Source organism: Petromyzon marinus, chromosome 64 (assembly GCF_048934315.1).
Source record: "Petromyzon marinus isolate PM22_M1 ecotype Great Lakes invasive population chromosome 64, UKy_Petmar_22M1.pri1.0, whole genome shotgun sequence".
NCBI classification, from domain to species: Eukaryota; Metazoa; Chordata; class Hyperoartia; order Petromyzontiformes; family Petromyzontidae; genus Petromyzon; species Petromyzon marinus.
Window position 1 is genome coordinate 17,508,302 of NC_133730.1, and position 24,788 is coordinate 17,533,089.

General features: G+C 44.0%; 1 long non-coding RNA gene across 1 annotated transcript; it reads left to right on the top strand.

The window, feature by feature from the left end:
* The first annotated feature begins 4,841 nt into the window (after positions 1–4,841).
* On the top strand, positions 4,842–6,814 carry LOC142906449 (uncharacterized). The gene is made up of 2 exons (XR_012930286.1): positions 4,842–4,991; positions 5,600–6,814. It is a non-coding gene; the product is annotated as an uncharacterized LOC142906449 (long non-coding RNA).
* Positions 6,815–24,788: the final 17,974 nt, after the last annotated feature.

A 24,788-nucleotide genomic window follows, 5' to 3' on the forward strand; every position in this document is an offset into this window, starting at 1 on the left:
CTTTGGTTCTATTCGGTAAAGTCACGTAGGGAAAAATAAATAAATAAAATGTACAACAATCACGACGTTTCGGCCACAAAACAAGTGGCCTTCATCAGGTGAAGGGACCAAAGAGTATGGATCCTTGCAGTCACGAAAGCTTCAAATCCACATTTCACCACTCTGGTTAATGTGGGTTGGTGTAGACGTATAGTATGTATAGTACAACCAATTTTGATGGACTGCCCTTTGCTGCCCACCATGTAGCCCGACACCACACTTTTAGACCTGTTATGCACTATCCTGGCTCAAACCCTGCTGAGCGTTCGATTAAAACACTGACGAGATCTCAATATTTAAAACTGGCCCAAAGCCCCGTCATAGCACGAACATTACACTTTACCTATCTCAACAAATGTGGACATCATGAATCTTTGGTCTAATCTCAGATCTTGTGAGTTATAACTCGGGAGCTCCTCATGCACAGCCAGCCAAGGATAACTCCCTGCTATAGTGACGTCACAGCAAAAGGGCGTGACGTCACCTAAATATGGGCGTGGTCAAAAGCGGCCCCATCCCCCGCTCTTCCCGACCTTGCTTCTCCCCTCGCCGAGGTTACCCACATGAACAATAATAATAAATCATAGATGTACATTATGAAAGAATCAATGATTTTTCACAAAACTGCTCCTGTACGGCCTTTTGCCAATCCCCTGCTGGAGAGCCTCTTGACGATCGCACGAATCGTGTTGGTTATTTGCACATACTTCACCATGCCGGTGAGTATGGGTTGGTAAAGGAAAAGTAGGAGCATTAACGTACAAACAAAAACCTATTTTACTAGAATGCCTTCTGCTTCCCATCGTGTAGCCTGTAACACCTGGTATGCACTATCCAGGCTCCAACCTCCTTAACGTTAGATGGAGACATCTGGCACATCCCCAGCAGTTTTGTCCACAGGCTCAACATTTAACACAAACACACATCTCTAACACTAACGTTAAACTTTACCTATCTCGACGAAGGTAGACATCGTGAATCTTTGATTTTTTCTCGAATTCAGAGTCAGAAGTCAGGAGCTCCTCGCGTGCACAGCCAGCCCACGATAAAGTCCGACCCAGAATGATGTCACCGTGACGTCGGTTCAATATAGGCGTGGCCAGAATGTGGGTGTGGCCAACGGCGGCGGCTTCCCCGCCCCCCGCTGCCCCTCCCCGCAGGTTTCTCTCAACCCTCAGTGCGCATGCGCAGGCCGCGCGTCTCGGACATCGCCTTCAGCGGCCGTTGGCGACGCGGCGGTTGTGGCGGGAAAATTAATAAAAAAAAACTTCTCCGAATAACCGCGACCTTTAACTACCCTCACGGATAATCCACACGGATCTCTGGACGGCAAGGCGAAGACGATCAATGGAATAATCTCCGGTGAGAGACGGAGAGAGATGGGCAGGCGTGAGGGCGAGCCAGGTTCAACTTTGTTGAACGCTGAGCGCAGAGTGAATGGGGTTTATACTCTTTGGTTTTATTGGGTAAAGTCACGTAGGTGAAAATAAAATAACAATTTTCACCTACGTGACTTTACCCAATAGAACCAAAGAGTGGATCCTAGCAGTCACGAAAGCTTTAAATCTAGAATTGAATGGGGTTTGCTTCACTCAGCACGCGGCTTGGACACTTCGGTGTGCAAAGTGTTGTTTGGTTGTGCCGTGTAAAGGAGGAGGACATTCAGTAAATGTCGTTGGTTTGTTAATGGGAGTGTGTGGCACGGTAATGGACTGGGTACGACTTACAACACAAGTTCTGCTCACATTGCACGCTAAGGGTTAGCACGGCGATTACTACGCGTGCATTTATTAGTTATTGTTCATGTTAAAAGTAGTATTGATTGTTAAGACAATAATGTTTAGTATTTGTAGGAGAATCATTTCAATATTGTACAGTATAGCATTGTCCTGCTGTGTGGCTCTCACGTGGCGAGCATCAGTGCAGCAATATTCAGTACGTGGTTGTAATGCACTTCTATAGCCCCCTGCCACCAGTGCAGCAATATTCAGTACGTGGTTGTAATGTACTTCTATAGCCCCCTGCCACCAGTGCAGCAATATTCAGTACGTGGTTGTAATGCACTTCTATAGCCCCCTGCCATCAGTGCAGCAATATTCAGTACGTGGTTGTAATGTACTTCTATAGCCCCCTGCCACCAGTGCAGCAATATTCAGTACGTGGTTGTAATGTACTTCTATAGCCCCCTGCCACAAGTGCAGCAATTTTCAGTACGTGGTTGTAATGTACTTCTATAGCCCCCTGCCATCAGTGCAGCAATATTCAGTACGTGGTTGTAATGCACTTCTATAGCCCCCTGCCACCAGTTCAGCAATATTCAGTACGTGGTTGTAATGAACTTCTATAGCCCCCTGCCACCAGTGCAGCAATATTCAGTACGTGGTTGTAATGTACTTCTATAGCCCCCTGCCATCCATGCAGCAATATTCAGTACGTGGTTGTAATGAACTTCTATAGCCCCCTGCCACCAATGCAGCTATGTTCAGTACGTGGTTGTAATGCACTTCTATAGCCCCCTGCCATCAGTGCAGCAATATTCAGTACATGGTTGTAATGCACTTCTATAGCCCCCTGCCATCACCAAACTCACACTGACCAGCGTGGTGAAGTATGGTAAATAACCCCTCCCCCTGGGAGCTGCATAGCATGGGACAGCTGTCAGCCAGCAATGGATTTAAAAAGGAGCTGTACTCCGCACACATTCTTATTCAGGGTAGGGTAAGGAACTTGGAGGTTCGGTACGCATAATGTGCTCGGAAAGTATTGTATTCTGTATGTGTGTTGAACCTCTTTCGCATCGTACAAAGCCAACCGTGCTCTTCGGAGGTGCGATAATATATAAATATAAGTAGTCATACTACTGTAATACCACTTAATATTTAGCATTCATTGTATTAGTAGTACGGTAATTTTTTTATATGCAGGTGTGCATGCCAAACGTTAACCAATGTTAAATGTTAAGCCTTCTCTTTTGAATACAGTGTGATTTAAACATGGAGTTGTCTCCAGCTAATTCTTAAATGTATATCATTCATAATGTAGTAGTAGGCAGGTAGTGCATTTATGACACTTCAATTGTACATAGAGCTTGCAGGTGTGATGAAGGAAACCATGGGAAAGGCTGGAATTTTTGTTGAAAAAAGGACAACAGCCACAGTAGCTTAAGAGACCTAACGCGAAGTGGTCGACACTGGCCCATGCGATCGCGTTGCGACAGCGGACCCACTTTCCGCACACAGCAGCTCCTCATGGTGCCCCCCATACCAGGACCAGTGGTGACCTTGTAGCCACAGCCATTCCTCTCCCTGGCCCCATCCGGTCCAGGCATCCCAAATCGTACAAAATGTACTGCAACGGTGGTGAGACAAACAGCCCTTCGGGCGACAGCACGGTGACGGACACAAGCCCTCGCGGCAGCCTGGGCAACACGCTGCTCCGGACCGGAAGCGGGGGCTAGCGCAGCCCTGTGGTGTGCGGAGAGCAGTGCTGCTCGTAGGCGAGCGGTGCGCTGGACGCCTACATCGAGGACTTTGAGCAGAGCGGAATCTGTGCGTCACCGCCACCCAGGATACGTGCAGAGCACAGCGCCGCGCAGCATGGCGGAGCGGAGACGCGCGGAGGAGAGGAGGATGCACAGTGTGGATGAGGGTGGGTTGCGCTTCTCGCCACGCGAGGAATCGCTCCGTGGTGCTTGCACTCGAGTGGCTATCGAGTGTGCACGCGGTGCAATGGTATTGAAGCTATAGTAATAGGTTTTTACCCTTTTATCTGGCACAAAAACTGACACCTTTATACAAGGGATCATGTTTGCAATAACCACAACACAAGTAGTCAAAATGCAAACAAAAAAGACAACTCTGATAATATGCACTGCCCTTGAATTTGATTGGTCCACACCCGAGATGGCTTTTCTGAGATCCCAGTCTCCACTGGTGTTGGACCAGAAGACGCAAAAAGGCGTCTTCTTATTCTTAGCGTCTTCTTGTTTGCATTTTGACTACTTGCGTTGTGGTTATCGCAAACATGATCCCTTGTATAAAGGTGTCAGTTTTTGTGCGAGATAAAAGGGTAAAAACCTATTACTATATCTTGTTACTGGCAAAGGAGGTCTCATAAGGTATCGAAGCTAGTTGACTGGAGGGGGGATAATTGGAGAGGAGAACCCCATTTATTTGCTTGTACTGGGTGCTTGTCAATTATGCTATCATGAATGTAATGTAATTCCCCTAGAAAAAAACCCTTAATAAGGTCTAAAGATACATTTTCGTGAGAGTCCCACACTGGGATGCTTGGCAAATTCCATTAATGAGTTGATTTTATGTCAGAGAAAACTATCCACAGTAAGCACACGCATATGAGAGGATAGCATAGGTCTGAACAGATAGGTCGGTGCATGCATTTCTTTCTCCTGTCATCTTCCAGCAACTTCACTGATTATCGCGTTTGTAAAGTTTGTGAAATCTAAGTGATCCTCCAACCTTTGTGTCAAAATTTGCAGATCCTAGACTGGACACATCTGAAGTTTAAACAATAACAGCTCATGCACTGATTTATCCCATATTCTCACAAACTCCACAAATGGATAACATCATTAGTTACTGATGGTGCAAAGTAAGGCAACATTGCAGGATTGCCGTTCAGGGGTCAAGGAATCTAGGGGAGAGCAAATTCATTGTGTACCAGTAAAATGTCTGTGGGTCTTACATTGCAGGTGGCATGCTGCCTGTGGAGGACCTCATCTCGGGCACGTGCAGCCTCACTGCTGCGCTGCAGCGGTCATGGCTTATAGCCCGACGGTCAGTCTAACCACGGACCAGCTCCTAGAGGCGCCAGTTGACGGTTCCTCCAAGTCCTTGTTCCGCTCGCCTGGCGCCCACCGAGACCTCGCAGTGTCGCACAGAGGCAAGCGGTCATCTCTCGGGGTCACCGCGCACAGCCTCGGCGCATCATTGGTGAGGGGCAATAAGCCAACTGAACGGTTGAGCTCAACAGCGAGAAGCAACAAGGCCCTGATGCCATTAAATGAGTCGGCAAAGCCCAAAAATTATTTCTTTTCTAACCAGAAGAATGTTTTGTTGTACTTACGGAGCAGTGAAGCAACTAGGCGTGAGCACTTGCCGAACGGCGGCTGTGCGACAAGTACCTATCCCAGGTGGTTGACAAGCCAAAAGGATGAGCTGGATGTGTCGGGGATCACGAGCATTCCTGAGCTCAGGTACCCGGCCTGGCTGCGTGACTGCGATGTGGACTCCCAGACCAGCAGCCACGAGACGGATACCAGCACAAAGAGAGCAGGTGCCGCTCAGAGCCCGCAAAGCAGACCAAAGTACCCAGAGTGGCTCAAAGATTTGGACATCTCCGGCCTTACGAATGTAGCCAACGAGGAGCCCGTGTCAGAGGACCTTAGATCCCTAGGTGTGTGTGTGTGTATATATATAGTCTGTATATAGCAGATGACATTTCATATGTTTTCAGGTACATATTCAGTCTTTTCTCACAGAGACGACTGAGCGGCCACCCTTGTGGTTGTGACGTGCGATGCGTGATTCTTGATGCACAGCCTCATTGGAGGAGCTGCTGAGCAGGGCGCGCATGGAGTTGGAATCCCTCGGCTTGGAGGCCCCCTCCCCGGGCAGCTTCAACACGGACGTCTTCCTAGGGGCTGATCGTCCCTGGGAAAACCCCTCCACGCCATTGTGAATTTATCTTTATATTCACACTCACGCACAGCATAGAGGCTGCACCGCCTCTAAGTATGATGTCAGATTATGAATGTTATAAGCTAAGCAGGTAAGCCTGGTTATTACTTGGATGGGAGACTATTTGGTAATAGCATATATTATAGATTTTGGCTGCTAGGTAACCAGGAGTTAGTAATACAGCAATGGAATCTTGAATCTATATCCGGAGTTTTGCATTTTACTCCCTCTGTTTTCACCGGGTTCTCCGATTTCCTCTCACATACCACTCGCTGATGAAATTTGCAAAATATCACTGCCAAACCCGCCTGAGACTTGGTGAGATTTTTCTGGCTTCCACCATGATAATAAGTTAACCAAGTCATTTTCTCTCAATCGTGTCTCTTCTCAGGGCCGTGTACCACCTGTCGCGTCTGAAAGAGCTGGTTGACACCATCAAGGAGAACAAGGATGGCTGCATTTTAAGGCGGTGGTCGAGGTTTGTACTCAGAAGGATACGTTCGCTTGGTCCTGCTAATTCATGGTTGTTAAACATCAATGGTACTTCAGGTGCTGTGGTGTGAATCGCAATTACTTGTGGGGCCCATGGGGCACAGTAATTGCCCTGTTAATGGCAGTGCCACAACAAAGTATTGGAAAAATGTGATGAAGTTCGTTCAGGGTTGGAGTTAGTGAATGGTTGCAGCAGTATTTTGCACAGCAAATCCATGCAGACTCAAATGTCACTTGAAAGAGAACGGATATGTGAAAAATATTGTGAGCACAACTAAACTTATTTTGGTTTTAGCCATTTTGGAAGGTGACTACTTTATTGGGAACATACATGCTAGTATTTGTGTAGTTATAAACATTTGGGAAATCACTGTAAAAGTACATTTGCTTATTTAGATTGCACTATACCTGTATTGTAAAATTTCAGAACCTTTTATGTAACTTGTAATCAATAAACCAAAGTTGCATATTGTATGCAACCCATGACTTGGATTGTTTTTATCATGTCTTGTTTAGCATGATTGGTTATGTACAGTGTGAAAGAAATTCAACATACATTAAATATTTTCTGATATTTGAATGTTTATATTGTACATGTATATTTATTTTACAATAAATCTGAGACAAAGGCTTATACACATGGAATTGAAAATATTCAGCTATGATTTGTATTTCTCAAGTATTTTAAGAAAAGTCAGCGAGTCTCGTGACATGTCTTCACATTTGGGGGTGATGATTGTGATGGATATCCAAGCATTAACCTGCTTACATTCCTAGAGTATGTAAGGTGAATTTGGGCATTCTGGGTGATTGGGTTTTAGGCCAAACACAGGCAGATGGTTGGGGATAGATGTTTTCAAGCATCTATTAATTATTCATCGGCATGTACTATCTTACTATGATGTAAAGTTCAAAGACATGGTTCATGAAGGGAATGGAATAAAAACTCAACTGTGCACAAGTATGGAGGAATTAATACTTGGAATTCAATGCAAAGATCTGGCCATATGGCGTTTACTGGGCACCAGGGTTGCCAAACAACACATGAAAGATGTGTATCAGGCACAGCCTCTGCATTATGAAAAAAATATCACTTCCTGAAGAAGTGCATTTTGCTTCTCCTGTCTTAGGTCACCAAAATAAATTAGAGCAAATGTGACTCGACTGACACAGGCAGCATTTATACTTGTGAAGTGTTCTCCTTCCGACGTGTGGTGTGTGTCGCACACACTGTCGAAGACGAGGTAGTTGCAGGAGACATCGTCTCTTTATTATCTTGTTCACACCAACTCCGGCCTCACTCGACCACGTTGCCATAGAGCCCGGCCTAGACACGACCCTGTCCGTGTTGCACCGACGGCGTCGACCGAGAAGGCCAGCTACTGTCTGGCCACGCAATGATTGGGCGAATGCGGTGGCAACGACAGCGACGATGAGACGAGTCCACTCCCAGAACCGGCAGCCCGGAGCTCTCGCTCTCCGCTGCTTATATTATATTCTATATTCTACTCGGCGCGGCTTGGCTCTGCCCTATCCACGCCTCCCTTCTCGAACCGACCAGAGGGTTCCAGAGGCTTCCCTATGAGGTCTTCCATGACCCTTGCCCCAATTCCTCTGCCCGGCCGGCATACCCGTATATATGCTCAACGGCGTGTGTGCAAACTTTCCACTGCAGTTGCCGCTGCTGGACAGCAGTCAGCGCTGTGTCACTACCCTTGTATGAACACAAGAATTACATAATCATGTCTACACTTATATGTAATGGGCTGAGATAGGCGCACACAACTTCTTGGGAGGCAACACTATTTATTAACACCAACACATTACACTTAACATAAATTTCGATTTAAAGCTTTCGTGACTGCGGGCTAACACCAATCCCGAATATCCGCCCCCACAGCCCTTTAAATAATCTCCAATACAGCCCCCCAATCGGCTATGCGTGTATGAGTGACGTCCCTGCCCTCTAACCCCCGACCCCCCCGTCCCGCGCGTGCGATTGGTGTGTCGCTCTAAAACTGACTCCAAATCCCCGCCCCGCAGTCCTTTAAACAATCTCCATTGCCCTGCATCGGCGGCAACGCATGTGCGAAGGACGTCATTGTCCTCTGACCCCTGACCCCCCGTTCAGTTCGTGTGAGTGGTGCGCGGGGTTGTGTGAGCGGAGACATCGCGTTTGAGTGGCTGAGAAGCGACGGATTGATTCCAGGCAGCCACGTGCCAGCCCCGAGCTATGCCCCACAAACAGGACCCGCGGACCCGAGGGGCTGCGGCGCGAGGAGAGGAGCCGGAGAGCGGCAGCCCTCTCACCGCGAGCGAGGAGTCGAGTAGCGGCTGCTCTCACTCGAACGAGGAGTCCGGAGCCCGCAGCCCTCCCGAGATCAGCCCTCCCCCGGGGGGGGGGAGCCGGGGGCCCGCGTCCCCCACAACTGACAACCTGTGTACCAACTGGCCGAGCGAGAGTTTGTGTGTATTTGAGCGCAATCGTGCCAGTGTTTAGCTGTACCAGGGAGTTTGGTGCAGCAGAGTGTTTCGGTGTAGCAGGGTGTCCGGATTGTGCCGGCACACTACCCTTCTATCCATAATGTCGTAGGGTGAGCTCCATTAAACGTTAACTCGGACCCCAACCTGTCAAAGCGCCTAATCTCGGAACGTGGTTCTCAACCTCTTACCTCACCCATGCTACGTACCTTTGAGACGTCCTGCTTTTACAAATGTTGATGAACTGGAGGGCAAAGGTCTGGAGGACCCCACATGGAGTCTGGTTTCTCACACCCGAGCCTCCTGTGACATTTCTGGAGGCTTCTCTGGAATATTTGTCCCATTTATTGAGTGCAGATTTGGCTTACTTCTAGCTTCATCCCAAGACGTCATCCAGTTTGGAAATACCCGAAGGTTGTGGGAGTCGCCCCGTGCTTCAGTTTCTTTCCAACCCTCGCAATGGCCGGTTGCTCACCAGCCGGAAGTCTTTTGCTGCTTACACCACGACCGAGGTGTTGAGAGCAGCCATCTCGTGGCTGGTCGGCAATGGAGATGGTATTGTCGATTTGGGGAGCGTGAGTCTGTGACGTTGGTGGTGCTGCTGTCACCGAGGCGACACGAGTTTAGGAAATTCAGTTTTGTGGGTTTCCTGTAGCGAGCACTGAAAGATCCTCCCTTCCTCTTTCTCCACCCTTGTCTCTACTGTCTCCATGTCCCCGTTCAACTCTTTCTACACCGCTTTCCTTGAATGTGCAGCTGCCTTTACGGCCTCCCCTCTCCCCTTCTCTCCACCTCCAACCCATCTCCGTCGTAATCTCCTCCCCTTTGTTCAGGCTCTTCCCTCTCTTCCTCAGTCTATGGATGGGGTTATTGTTTATCGGGCTCTTATACAAAAAATGGAGCTTATTTTAGCCTTTGAATAGGATTTTCTGTTTTCTTTCGGTAGCATGTTGCGTACATAGGGAAGATCGAGCCACGCCACCGGTTCCCATTATCAAAATCTTTGTCAACTTGTCTCCCTCGGTAGGAATGCCTTTCCTTCTCCAGCAAGCAATTGTCTTCTCTCTCTCCTCCGGTATTTCTTCCGATGCGCTTTCTTAATCTCGCTTGCTGTGTGTAACGGCTCTATCATTCAACAAGGGCAAATAAAAAAAAAATGCTTTTTTTTCCTCCACTGCTTTACCACTATACCTCCTGAGTGGGTACTCGGAGTTTCATCTAATGTACTATTTGATGAGTCGCTTCCACACAGCAGAAAGGCGGTAGCTATCCGAACTGTAAATTTTTCTTCCAATTTCGATAGATTCTCGAATTATTCTTGGGCAGTAGTAGCTAGTTTTGCACAGAATTTCAACATTAAAATCAACTGAGTGTCCTTGTTGGCACGTGTGTTCTGCTACTGCTGAACATGGGTGCCAACAAATAATACATTATTTAAATGCATGCCTATAAAGGGCAGCATACTTCAATAGGGATTACCATTGGTACGGCTATTTTAATACACAATAGACAGGAAGGACAAGATCAAAGGGCTCTCATAATGCACATGCATAATGTACGTTGACTCGGTAATCTCCCCCCCCCCCCACTTTGCGCGAGAGTGCCACAAATCTGGCTGTCGCCTGATGAAGCTAGTTGTAATTACTGGCAAAACGTCGTACTCCGATTGTAAATGTTGTGGCTTGGCTCTCCAAAGTACCAGTGACGAATTGGCTTGTTCTGTTTCCGTGACAACCCTTACTAGTTGGCTGTGTCGAGTGGTGGCGGGTTTTAACGACACGTTTATATATGTATGCGATCTAATCCAAAAAACACCTCTATGGATGATATTGGGCGCGAAAGCCTACATGTTAAACCAAAATTTAAAATATATACAAAATAACAATAATTTCTAGTTTTCCTCATTCACATCGTGATTCGTATGAAAAGACATGAGATGATTGAGACATGTTAAATCATAAAGTATTTATTAATATATATACAGATAGTCCTCGACTGCAATGTCCTTGTCCACGTGCAAACAGAGTTAGGATAGCAGCCTCCTTTAAAAGTCAGAGTAGATTTATACGCTGTAGAAGACAGTTGACGAATCCTCGTTGCTTGATTCCTCCTCGGATCCCTTCAGCAGTGAGTCGTCACCAGTCTTCTCTGCCTGCTCATTCTCCATGTGGCACCGCTGGGGTGGGTGCAATACGCCAGGAGACTCCTTATGCAGCGAGCAGCGAAGCAGGCCCATCTCTGCCTGCTCATCCTCAACGTGGAATTGAGGCGATGGCGGTGAGCTGGGGGCATCGGTGAGGAGGGTGTTACGGAGACGGCCCAGCTCTGCCTGCTGCAGAATCGTCTGTACGACGAAGCGCTCGCGGCGCATGCAGGCGCGCACATGGGATGGCGTGTCCGGGATGATGTATGCAATGCAGGCCTTCGTGAGTAACACCACGTGCTGCACACGTCCACACACAGGTAAAGGATTTTCAGTTTCAGGATTTGCATGTAAAGGGTGCTTACTAAATATAATATGGCAGCATCTTAAAGTGCTTTACATCTCAGGTCAACTATTCCGGGGACCTGCAGCCTAGGGATATTATATTGTTACGTCGTTTTTCCCAATTAAATTAAGTCATTTGAGTAATTTTTGAACATTTGGCAAATTATACCGAGGCACTTTTTGAATTACTTAATGGGTTTTTTACGTTCACTATGCAGCAGGCAACATTTATGATGTGCAGTTAATGCACCCACAGTATTCACCTGGGCAGCCGCAAATTACCGCAACAATCAGCAAACACACTCGGCCATGTCACCACTACAAAGATTCCCTGTGTAGCCTTTCACAGACTGAGACAAGTGCATCTATGAAGGGTGGCACAGTGCCTGCGGGGGTGGTGTGCACCTTTATCTCGCCAGTGATGATTTTCACACACTTCATCAAGTACTCATTTTAAGACAGAATCAACTTAAGGAAAGCTCAACACTGGTTCTAATATTTTCCACTGTTGTTGGCTGTGGCCAGAAATAGTACTCCGGTCACACAGGATTGGTAGCGCAGTTCACGAACAACTACGCAGCCGCTCCCCTTCCCACACGCACACATGCTTACGTGTGACAAATGTCATAAACAACATGGATCGTCTGCTGCATGATGACAGAGCGTATTGTATTACCACTATTATTTGTGATCTCAGAAATACTGTGCAATTGTGAGGTGTAATAGCATTACTGGCATTATCTGTAATGACCCATTGACAATGATCACGGTTTGCTCTGCTGACCTTAACAACTGCTCACAGATGAGTCTATACGATGGTGCAGTAGTGTAAGGCTTTGCACACTAGACTTGCAATCCAGAGGTCGCGGGTGTGAATTGATCTTTGATCGTGGCAGTGTAAACAATGGTGAAAGTTTTTTTTTACATTCCACTGCCTCTATCCACCTAGCAGTGTAAATGGAATACATCCAGTCAATTGGTCGGCTGAGTTTGGTGCTGTTCAGTGCGGGAACTCCCAGCTCTTCCCAAGACGTCTGACCAGTGTGGAAGAGCAGTTCAAATACATCTTAAGGGTCTCTCTTGAGCTCCCTATAGCAGGAGCCCTTTTGCCATCAGTGACATGAGCAAGTAATTGGAGGGCTGTACCTTTATCTTTCAATGGGTTTATGAATGTGTGTGTGTGCATGTTGATGTGTACCTGCATGGCAATGACGAAGGCCAGCTTTGCCGTCAGTACTTGCCAGTACTGCTTGGTGACGGAGTAGGCTTGGGGATGATCCGGCGGGTAGCGATAACCTGGATACCTACACACATACAACCACAAGCACGCATGGACTATATTGAGCAAAGTGCCTCGAAAGTAGAGTTGGCGCTAAATTGAACAAGTGGTTGTGTACAAACGGTATATGCGTTCACAGCCCTTTAAAAAATCCGCTTCTGAAAGAGGGCCTTCCCACAACGTGCAGCTTGTGGGGGCTCCATTGATCATGGTTCACGCTGGTCCGTACCAGGTTGGTGAAGGTAGGGAGTACAGATAATGGGAGAACAATATAGCACAACTATTATTTTTTCTGAACTACCCACTGCTGACAACCTAGCTCCAAAGTCGCCTACTGCACCTGCATTGTGCATGGTGTTCATCAATCTAAGCACGAACAAGGCTCAAGCCTGCTTGACTTCCGGAATCTAAGATTAGCTGTATTCGTGGTGATTTGGTCATAGTCAAGTAAGGTTATATTAAATATCGATCAATATGGTTATATTGATTATAGTTGTGTATGCCAGCAATTCAAAAACGTTACAGAAAAGGGTTGGTAGATCGCATCAATTTCCTAACTAACTGTGCTGTGAGGAGACCAGAAGATGGCTGTAGAGCAAGTGGTTTCATGTCTGTGTGGACCTTTAAGCTTCATTTCATTACCATGGGTTCTCCAGGACCTCTTATTGCATCCCACATGCATAAAACCACCTTAAACTGGAATCCCAATGCACGGTCTTCCTGAAAAGGGATCTTGAGACTCAATTAAGCAGTCGTGGATCGATAGATAAATAAATAACATTACTCTTTAGCAGGGTAACAATGAGCTATAATTTATATCAATCTATTATTATATTTCTCTAAGTGGGACTTTGGTTGTGAAGCCATCCCACCCGTACCCACTGCTCCCCCCCTCCAATTCCCCCCCCCCACCCCCTTTACTGTCCCTGCCCACCACGCACACTCCTCCCCCAACCCTACCACAACCCCTTACTACCCAACTAAGCCAAACCCTGTGTCCAGGGTAAGGGGCAGGGCCTAAACAGAGGTGGGGCCTAGGGGAAGTGTGGGTCGTTAAAGGAAAGTCACGGAGTGAAAAGAGGAAGAGAACCAGACTAATCAGGAAGGGGCAGAGCCAGAAGGACGCCACACCCAGAAGGATGTCGCATCTACCTGGACAACACACCCAGAGATCAGTGCATCACATTCGCAGGGACGGCACCCCCGATAGCTGGGCATGACACTGAATGGCACAAACCTGCAGGTTGTGTGGAATGCCGGATCAAACCAGGCTGGCAGGATGTTGGGATGATTTTGCTCCTTGAAGTCGCTGATCTTGAAAATTGAAAGGCTGTCCTCCGTGTACCCATGCATTGTAGGCGAACCTGTGCCATACTCTGCTGAGTATCCATAATAATACACCAGGCGTGGGATGATGTCCGTTGTGAACGCCAAGATGCATGACTGTGGAATTAGCATACGGAGGCACAGCGATAGCGGTCACTTAGCATGCAATGATTTGACCAAGGCTTCTGAACATCTTACCTTGGCAATTACATTAATTTTCACAAATACAATTTGGGGGGTTGCTGCCAGAGTGAAATGGTTACCATATAAGGACTTGCAATCTGGCAGTCGTCAGTTCAGTCTCCTGACACAACAGTTGAAGCAATGGATCATTTTCTTAAATCTCCCCCACCTCTGTCCAATTAGCAATATAAATGGGTTCATCACTGTTTTAGCGCAGGTAATTCCACATCTTACAACATGTCTGGTCATGTTATGTCACTCATAAGATGGGATATTGAGCGAGAAAGCGAGCGGACAATCTGGCGACTTACATTGGTGATTACAGAGAGGGTGGCAACGATACTCAGAATGTCGGCCCAGGCTCCAATTCCTCTTGCTCGCGAAACCACAGGCCTCCTCATCTTTGTTACGAGCTTCCACGCGTCGACCCGCACTTCGATGATGTTGTTGAGCAGTGCGAGCAATGGCGCAAGTGGAAATGATGCCACGAAGAGAGTGACAAACCCGAATTGGATAACTGGGGTATATTTTGAGAATGGGTAGGGGGGCAAGGATAGGATAATGAGTGAAACAGGATATAGACATACACTCTTAATGCTGTTATGTTGTGATTACTTTAAGCAAACAAAACATGTTTTCAATGCATTGAATGTGTTTTAGTCAAAGGAGACCCCAAAATATGGTCACATTTTCGTGTAATTTGTTCACAAAATTATCGTGTCCATTACATTGGCCACTGAGATGCGACCAGCCACTACCATCTTTAATGTTCAGCTCTGGTTCACCTGGGTTTCTTTTGCACCATTTTCCACCACTAGGTGGCTATAATAACTAGATCACATCCTGTATTGAGGAATCTATTAACCGTACCACACATTTTTAGGCATATGCACTGTGGCTGAAATGCCAACAAATCACAGCAGTTAACCACAGTGGACATGATGCACAAGAGTTTTAAATAAATAGTAAGGGGGAAAAACGTCAATCCAAGCTGACCAATGTAGCTGCATTGGTTAGCAGACAAGAGGAGCAAATATGTGCTCCTATTGTTTCTAAAACTTAACTCCGTACATATGCACATACGCGCATGCTCAAAGACAATTGTGTTACAGTATATCCATAGATTGGTGCCTATGGCCAAATCACCCAGTATGCGTCAGATTTAATCAGATCCCAGAAGTTAAGGAGAGCTGAGCCTGAAAATTGGTTGGATGGGTGACCATGCAATAGTTATTGTGGGGTTGTGAGCAGCAGAGGACAGTGCAGCAAATTACACTGTTGTATTGTACATCTAAGCTCTTACATCTGTGCTCCCTGCCTTCAACAACCTGAAGTGTGGGTAATTTCCCTCCCACAATAATGTCCGACAGATACACAGGGGCCGTACACACGTGCCTATATAGTCAAATGATACCCAATTGTGTGTTTTTTTATAATAAAGTAAAACGCGTTGACTCCGTAGTGTGATCCTCTGAGCTCATTGTACCCATCTCGAGGTATTCATCAAAGAGTCCAAGTGGGCTCTGGGGCTGTAGGTCCAAGTGTTTGCTGGAAGAAGTGTTTGGTAACTGGATAAGACCATCAATGAGAAGCCAGTTTAATCGTGGTTCGGTGACAGAAAACCCAGAGTTTCACGGTTTAACCCAACATCCGAACAGCACCACATCAGATCTCTAGACTCCTCAGCGCAGGCATACAGATATGGTCAACATATGCGTACATTAACTAATTTGTGAAATTATGAATTACATCCAAATGAAATGTAGTGTGTGCATTACTAGGATGTACCTAAAGGTGCCAGGTTGGGTTCATCCACCTTGGGGATGCTCTGCTCCACGCAGCCTCCTGCTCCCGTGCAGTCCATCCTCTTGATGTCCGAATTCTGGCTGTTGCTATTGCTGCAATTGGTGACACTGGTGGTGGTCTTCTTTCTTTTAATGGACTTAGGTCTACTTCGCTTTTCCTTCTTCTTCTGCTGCAAGGTCATCAACACTTTCATGCTCGTAATAGGATCGAGAGCAGCGTATGGTTTATTCTCACTGACTGGTGAAGCAGTTTGTTGACGTGGAACTAGGCCAAAGCATTCAAGAAATTTGGATTTCATGTCATTTATCTTAACGCCGCTATCTTTTGTCGAAGTGTAATCATGTTCAGGCTTCGGTCTGTACAAGAACTGTGCGTGAAGATTTTCATGAGTTTTCAGGATTTCAAAAGGACTTAAAAATCCGCAGACTGAGCACATCTCATAGGGCGACGGTGGATTCAACACCGCATTGGCAAAACTGCCGTTATTCACCATACCTGGTGCACCGTTTATCATATAATCCTTTTCATGGGTCTTCATGTGCCTTTTTAATTTTCCTGGCTGATTAAACCTTTGTCCACATATGCCGCACCATTGCTCACGGGTCTCCTTATGCGTTCTTACGTGGGCTTCTAGGCACCATGCCAGTTGGAATTTTTTCCCACAGACGTCACAAGAGATAAGTTTTTTCGCTCTTGTAACTCTACCGGATTGAGGTGGGGTTGAGACGGGTGCTGGTGAAGTGCCATCGATGGTGAAGGCAATTCTCCCAGCACCACCATGACTCGCAGCGGAGTTGCTCTCGCACATCTGAAACAAAAGACAAAGGTCACGCGCATGACACCCGTGTCACGAGTGTACTCACAAAGGCATAATTAAGGTGACATAAGATTCATAAATACTACAACTCATTATACCAGAACTCCACAATATTGCAGTTCCTATCATGTACGATTTTACCCTCTTATCCACCAAAGTAATATTTTGTTTCTAAACAACAATGACGAACATCCTCCAATTTCCTAATGTTACCCACCCAATAGGCCTTTCTGTATATACACACCAACAATATAATGATGGCACCACACGTTCATTCCACTATTCACAACACTCTGACTCGCAATCTCCATGTAAGATTGTAATATCATTTCTGTATGAGGGCCCGTCAATAAGTTTTGGGAATGGACACTTTTTTACAAACAACTACGTAAAATAGTCTTCATTAAAAGTACAGTATAGTACTACTAATGGCACTTATAAGTGAACGTCATTATCTCTCATGCTAATTATTACAATGTTAACTAGTTACCCAGCAAAGCTTCATTGCGTCTAAGTACTGCATTTTCAGAAAGGTCCCATTGCATTGAGATGTTTGCGTGAGTGGAACCCAGAGAGACCCCACCTTGCATATTGGGAAATAACACAACTTCACACAGATGGATTCAACCCACAAGCTCAAAGCATTCCCTGTTCAACAAAGTACTCAGTGTAATGTTTAATATAATTTATTTGGTAATATACAGTATCGTAATTGTATAGTGAATCTACAGCAGTGAGGTATACAGTAGGGTTGGTAAAATAATACATAGTGTAATATTACAAGTCTAATATTATTATAATCTAACGTATAGGGTAGTGTATAGTAACGCAGTGTATAATTCAATGTTGGGGTCTGTCTATGGCAGTTTATAATAAAAAAAATATTATTTGGAGGCATATTATAATATTTTTTGCGACGTAGAAGTGTAATGTATAATAACTTATTGTTAGTAGCTCAGCTTAGTGGAGAATATATTGAGTACATTGATTGTATTGATGTAGTTTATATTTAGTTCTTTCACATCGGTTTATTGTATGATAGTTGGGTAGTTGCAGTTCTTTAGCGTCAATATACTAAATCCCTCTGTTGATATGTAAACTCTGACTTTAACATAGCTACTTCTGTCACCAGTTACATGCTAATTCCTCACATTAACATCATGCTAATCTCCCAGTTACATGCTAATTTCTGACTTTAACATCCTGCTAATCTATCACATTAACACAGCTACTTCAATGCTAAATTCTTCTGTTGATATGTAAACTCCTTTGTCAAGGAGCTCTGCTCCTCCCACCCAGCTTAAAATACGCTGCCAAGCTTAGCAGTGTTCATTGGAGCGCTGTCTTTCCGACAGTTCTGTTTCTTCACCTGAGGAAGGCTACTTGTGTTGTGGCCGAAACGTCGTGAGAATTTTATTATGTTTTGATTTTATTGTGTTATTGTTTCCCTTCTACGTGACTTTACCGAAAGAACCAAGAAGATGAATCCCTGCAGTCACGAAAGCTTTAAATCGAAATTTATTCAAATCAAGTTGTTTTATTTTTACCACAGTACTTTATGGAATCCTCAAGAATTAATGCATTTTTAGAAGTATTAAACTACACTTGAAGATGTGTGAGAATGTAATTCTGCAGATGCAAGCACAGGCAAACTCGTATCTGCATATACAAGTTTCTGGGCCTCCTCACTTCACCAAACCCGCATTGACCGGCATGGTGAAGTATGGTTAAACAACTCCCACGAACGACATGGTGTGGGGGAGGCCTCTATCAAAACGCTGGATCGACAAAGGGCTGATACATGTCACGACATTGTACGTTAAGATCGTTCTCTCGTCAGCACAAGCCGTCTATGTGGACAATAGAGGGCACGACACACGTGTACACGATGTTTGTGTGCGTATATTCAGCATGTGTATCACGCAATAATTATATAAGGTCGCAATTATGCTCAAAACGAACCAAATGTATAACATCACGAATAACTTTGGAGGTCTCCAGAGCCTGAACAATATTTGAAGTAGACACTGACCCTTGTCACGAGTTCTTATGAACTATAAACTAAACTATAAACTATTTCTATTTTACCAGGTAAGGCCCACTGAGCTATATAACTCTTATCAGAAGCGACCTGGACACAAATGATAGCTCAACGAAAGTGGCTTATCATGTGGACATTTATAGCAGTCAAGTACTCTAAACTCACGTTTCTAAATGTGGAGGGGAAAACCGAAGGACCAGGAGAAGAATCTACGCGACCACAGGGGAAAAAAATAAACAAATACAGAGCAGGCGTCAGGGTCTGGATGGAACCTCCACGCTGCTGTAGGCCTGGCGAGGTAGTTAACATTCCGACACCGCGGCGCCCCTTATTAAAAGCTTAGCCATGTCTAGCAAAGTTATTGACTCATTTCACTCGACTCACGGCACCACAAGTAATGTATTAAACAAATAAAACAATAATAAAGTAGAGAGGCGCTACTTACATTTAACAATGTTGTTGTTAACTTTAAAAGGAGCGCGCTTCTCTCTGGCTTGCAATCCGGCGATCGCGGTCTCCTTTGCGATTGGTCAGCGCAGGCGTCACCCAGGGTGACACTCCACGCCCCCTTTGTTATTGCACGCCCCCACGTAGGCTCGAGACTCCTCCTCCCACTTCCTGGATAAGCCACGCCTGTCGCGGCTGTGCCCCACCCACTGTCGTGCAAGCCACGCCCCCGCGGATCGGGCCAAGCTCATCCCACGGTGAAAGCCCCACATCCACAATCGGAATCTTTATTTACATGCAGTCCTCGACTTACGAACGCCCAAATTACAAACAGCCGCACTTCAGAACCAACTGGCATGAAATATAAATTATTTTATATCGCCTGAAAACGCGAACTCGCGCTTGTGAGTGAGTGCGCGTGCGTGAGTGTGAGGAGGGGGCACAGGTGGTGCATCAGCCAGTCATCTCAGTCATCTCAGTCAGTCGACCAGTGGCACCCTTGGTTCTGCCCCGTGACCTCATGCCAGCGGGCGTTCGACACTTGACGTGGCCTCAAGGTGCACATGGCCTGGCACAAGCGTCGTGGTGACGTCACCGACACTTATTGGCGAATGGCGGTTGTTGTTGTGAGACAGTGAGAGAGTGTGAAGTCGACTCAGCCTCAGATGAGTTCCTGGTGCGGTGTGGAGTGAACATCGCTACTGGGGGAGACAAAGGCGACCGTGGAGGCGAATCCTCCAGGTGCTCACCGACACACTCACCATGCAACTCACCAACATCACCAACCCAATCACCTCTCAAATCACACCTGCCAGCATCTGCACGCCACGTTGATGGCCAGCAGGTGGCAGCATCTACACGCCGTATTGTTGGTTACATTGGTAAAGTCACGTCGATAGAAAATACAAATAATTAAATAAAATTTAAAATAATAAAAGCTTTTATTATTATTTTCAAAATAATAAAAGCTTTTATTATTTTCAATTTATCATTTGTATTTTTAAATTTAAAATAATTATTTTTTTTTTTTAATAAATTCGATTATTTTATTTTCAAATCTACGTGACTTTACCGAAAGAACCGAGAATATTTTTCCATTTAAAGCTTTCGTGACTGCAAGGATTCATCTTCTTTGGTTCTTTCGGTAAAGTCACGTAGAATGAGAATAAAATAATAAATTGATAAAATAAAATAACACAATAAAATTCTCACGACGTTTCGGCCACAACACAAGCGCCTTCATCAGGTGAAGGGACGAGACTGTCTGGTAGGACAGCGCTTGAGTGAAAAAAGCCACGTTCAGATCACGACCTTTAAGCTGTGTCGGAAGAAACAAAGCGCCTTGACAAAGGAATTATCATAGAATTTAGCATTGAAATAGCTGAGTGATTAGCTTATGACTGGTCACAGAAATGGCTATGTTAAAGTCAAAGCCTACACATCTGAGCTATTAACAGTAACTGGGTATACACTACACTAAATAATGAATACTATATACAACATGGAGTATAACAGCGCCTCGCAGCTGTCTCTCTACCCCTCGTCTGTTCCGACCATGGATTAACTCGTCCGTCTGAACGGGGCTCGTAGCTGTCCGTGGTGCTAAAGTTAAGGGTAAGAATCCACCAATTTTTTCGCCATATAGCATTGTGATATATAACGACTTATTGTGTGGTAGCTTAGCTGATTGGAGAATATATAGAGTTTATTGATAACATTGAGGTAATTTATATTTTAGTTTTTTATTGGTTTACTATGTAGTATTCATTATGTAGTGTAGTGTATACCCAGTTACTGTGAATAGCTCAGATGTGTAGGCTTTGACTTTAACATAGCCATTTCTGTGACCAGTCACAAGCTAATCACTCAGTTATTTCAATGCTCAATTCTCCTAGTTATTTCAATGCTAAATTCTCCTGTTTGATTTGCACTAGGTGCCTCTGTGAATGTGTATGCTTTGACTTTAACATAGCCATTTCTGTGACCAGTCACAAGCTAATCACTCAGCTATTTCAATGCTAAATTCTATGATAATTCCTTTGTCAAGGTGCTCTGTTTCTTCTCACACAGCTTAAAGGTCGCGATCTGAGCTTGGCTTTGTTCGCTCCAGCGCTGTCCTCCAGACAGTCTCGTCCCTTCACCTGATGAAGGCCGCTTGTGTTGTGGCCGAAACGTCGTGATAATTTTATTGTGTCATTTTATTTTATCAATTTATTATTTTATTCTCATGCTACGTGACTTTACCGAAAGAACCAAAGAAGATGAACCAAGATTATGGCGTGTAGATGCTGCCATCTGCCGGCCACCAACGTGGCGTGTAGATTCTGCAAATTGAAAAATTAAAATAATAAATTGAAAATAATAAGCAAAAATCCAGATTCATATTCTTGGTTCTTTCGGTAAAGTCATGTAGATTTAAAAATAATCAAATAAATTTAAAACAAAATAAATCGGAAATAATAAAAGCTTTTATTATTTTCAATTTATGACTTTTATTTGTAATTTTTAAATTGGCAGAATCTACACGCCACCTTGGTGGCCGGCAGATGGCAGCATCTACATGCCGTATTCTTGGTTCTTTCGGTAAAGTCACGTAGATTTGAAAATAAAAATAAAAGAATTAAATGAAAAATCATGAATTGTTATTATTAAATTTTGATTTAAAGCTTTCGTGACTGCAGGGATTCATATTATTGGTTCTTTCAGTAAAGTCACGTAGAAGGGAAACAATAAAATAAAATAAATATTTTTTAAAATATTATTTACATTTTTACTTTTCTTTTATTATTTATATTTTCTATCTACGTGACTTTACCCAAAGAACTAAGGATATAGCGTGTAGATTCTGCCAATTTAAAAATACAAAAAAATAAATGGAAAATAATAAAAGCTTTTATTATTTTCAATTTATTATTTTAAAATCAAAATTTTGTTTCATTTTTTTTATCTCTGTGACTTTACCGAAAGAACCAAGAATATGAATGTGGGTTTTTTGCTTTTATTATTTTCAATTTCACACTTTTTATTTGATTTGATTTTTTTCTATCAACGTGACTTTACCGATAGAACCAAGAATATGGCGTGTAGATGCTGCCAATTTAAAAATTAGAATAGATTGAAAATAATAATCAAAAATCCAGATTCATATTCTTGGTTCTTTCGGTAAAGCCATGTAGGTTGAAAATAAAAATAATAAAATTTAATAAAAAATACAAAAAATAAATGGAAAATAATGAAAGCTTTACTTATTTTCAATTTATTTTAATTTGTATTTTTTTTAAATTGGCAGAATCTACACGCCATATTCTTGGTTCTTTTGGTAAAGTAACGTAGATTTGAAAATAATAGAATTAAATGAAAAAATACTAAATCATGAATTGTTAGTTTTTTTACTTTTCTTTATTATTTAAATTTTACCCAAAGAACCAAGAATATGGCGTGTAGATACTGCCACCTGCCAACGATGGTGGCCACCAGATGGCAGCATCTACACGCCAGATTATTGCTTCCTTCGGTAAAGTTATAATAAAATTAAAATAATAAATTGAAAATAATAAAAGCTTTTCTTATTTTCAATTTATTATAAAATAATAAAAGCTTTTATTATTTTCAATTTATTATTTGTATTTTATTTTTTTATATTTAAAAATTTCAAGTAATAAATTGAAAATAATAAAAGCTTTTATTAGTTTCAATATATAATTTATATTTTTCAATTGAATTGAATTATTTTTTTTTCAAATCTACGTGACTTTACCTGACGAACCAAGAATATGGCGTGTAGATTCTGCCAATTTAAAAAAATAAACAATAAATTGAAAATAATGAAAGCTTTTATTAGTTTCAATATATAATTTATATATTTTTTATTAAATTGAATTATTTTTTTATTTCAAATCTACGTTACTTTACCTGAAGAACCAAGAATATGGCGTGTAGATTCTGCCAATTAAAATAAATAAATAATAAATTGAAAATAATAAAAGCTTTCATTATTTAAAATTTATTTTTTGTATTTTTAATTAAAAAAAAGCGCTGTCCTACCAGACAGTCTCGCCCCCCTTCACCTGATGAAGGCCGCTTGTGTTGTGGCCGAAACGTCGTGAGAATATTATTGTTATTTTATTTTATCAATTTATTATTTTATTATCATTCTACGTGACTTTACCGAAAGAACCAAAGAAGATTTATGTTATTATTTTAGTTTTATTTCTATCTACGTGACTTTACCAAAGCAACCAAGAATATTAATCTGGGTTTTTGCTTATTATTTTCAATTTCTTATTTTTATTTGTAACTTTTTAATTTTGCAGAATCTACACGCCACGTTGGTGGCCGGCAGGTGGCAGCAAAATAAAAAGAATAAAATAATAAATTGTAAATAATCAAAGCTTTTATTATTTTCAATTTATTATTTGTATTTCTTTTCATAACAAATTGAAATTTTATTATAATAAAAGCTTTAAGTATAGCTTTTATTATAATATTAATATAATATTACAATCAAAGTTTTTATTATAATAAAAGCTTTTATTATTTTAGGATTCTCCTCCACGGCGGCCTTTGTCTCCCCCAGTAGCGATGTTTACGACACACCGCACCAGGTACTCATCTGAGGCCGAGTCGACCTCACACTCTCTTACTGTCTCAAAACAACCGCCATTCGCCACTAAGTGGTGGTGACGTCACCACGACGCTTGTGCCAGGCCATGTGCACCTTGAGGCCACGTGAAGTGTCGATCGCCGGCTGGCAGGAGGTCACGGGGCAGACCCAGGTGCCAATGGTCGACTGACTGAGATGACTGAGATGACTGGCTGATGCACCACCTGTGCCCCCTACTGTGCCAACTTGCTGAGCTTTAGCCACCCGACGCTCCGCTCGTTTTTCTGAGCGTCGCTCCTCCGCCCTCCGTTGTTGTTGGAGGGCGACTGCCTCCAACTGCCCAGTAGCGTCCTTCACAAGCCTCCTCCACAGAGGCTGATCTTGACACCGCTGGTACCAGTCATCGGCAAGTCCACTCAGCTCCACATCCTCCTGTACCACATCACTCCATCTCTTCTCAAGTCCGTGCCACGCCCGTTTAGCTCCATCAATCCGGCCGAACAAAAGCTGTTTGGGCATGCGGTGATTGGGCATGCGGGCTACATGCCCAGCCAACACAGCCTTGCCTGCTGGAGGAGCTTGCCGATGGGACTTTGTCCAGATCTTTCGAGAATTTTTGAGCTCCTCACACAATCCAGCCTGGTTAAACCTAGGATTGATCGTAGGCAGGCCAGCCAAAATGTTTCTAACCGGTGAAGATGCTGCATTAGGGGGGTCCACGTTTCGCAAGCGTAGAGAAGGGAGGGAATGACTGTGGCCGAGAAGACCCGAAGCTTCATGCGGAGCGACAGACCAGGTAGCTTCCACACGTTACACAACCGATGAAAAGATAATGCCGCTCGACTAATTCGGAGTGAGACCTCTGTTGTTAAACCGGAGCCGATCATGAGCACACTGCCCAGGTATGGGAAACTCTCCACTCTCTCCCCAACTGCCCCATCACCGATTGGGAGTTGTGGGGGTGGAGTGCCCGATGGCACAAAATACCCAGGCAGGTGCTTCGTTTTGGTGGGGCTGATGGTAAGGCCCCACCTCTTAGTGGGACACTCCAGTTTCAGCAGCAGCGCCTCCAACTCTTCCTCTGAAT